Source organism: Camelina sativa, chromosome 5 (genome assembly GCF_000633955.1).
Source record: "Camelina sativa cultivar DH55 chromosome 5, Cs, whole genome shotgun sequence".
Taxonomy (NCBI): Eukaryota; Viridiplantae; Streptophyta; class Magnoliopsida; order Brassicales; family Brassicaceae; genus Camelina; species Camelina sativa.
In genome coordinates this window covers 31,572,731-31,573,662 of record NC_025689.1, presented here as the reverse complement: position 1 = coordinate 31,573,662, position 932 = coordinate 31,572,731, and positions in this window count along the sequence as shown.

Sequence of the window (932 nt, the reverse complement as noted above, 5' to 3'; positions counted from 1 at the left end):
TACTATATATATATATATATATATATATATTTTTAACTACATATATTTAAAATTTTAAGTTTTATATTCATATTCATATTTGTAAATGTTCATATGTTATTAATCTAAATTAAAAAAATATACTTTTTCTAATTTTAGTTTATGATTTATTATTATCTATTTTTTTAACATATATTTTTACATAATTTTATATATAATATCATATATATAATGTTTTGTATTGTAAATGCGTAAACAGCCTAAAAACGCTTAAATCCCGACTAGGCATTCTATGCGCTAGGCAATAGGCACTGGGTCACCGCCCACATACCGCCTAGTGCTTTCTTAAACACTGGTAAAAACATACCTATAGAGGTATAATTTTGAAAGATTTCAGAGGAAAAAAAAAAGATGTACGATAAAACTACAAAAGATGAACTGCAACTTTTTTTTTTTTTAATAAAGTCCAACTTTCTTCAATCAACAGATATTTTCCTGGGAAATCAGAATTGAGAGAGAAGGATCGATTGCTGCAACTTTCTTACTGTGATAAATGTGTCTTCCACCTGTCTCACTGTCGTTGAAGCTCTCAAACGCAAGACGTGATCTCAACGATTTGAGATGAAAAACTAGTTGATTAGATAGAGAGATAAGGGAAAACTTTGGTAATGAAACAGTTTCTCTATACTTGGCAAGATGAACAAATCGATCGGTTCATCTGCTTGCAACACTCTCAACAGATTAAAAGTGGAACGACCGACCTTTTTTTTTTAATAAGAAATAATAAATATATATATAAATAAACTACAACTAGTGGTCCCATACCCACTAGCCACCTAAGCACATTCACAATCAACAGTGGAAAAACAAACTAGTAAATATCCAATAAACCAATAACCAATAAAATAATATCCAGTATAAATTCCAATCATAAACTAATAATCCAAACAATA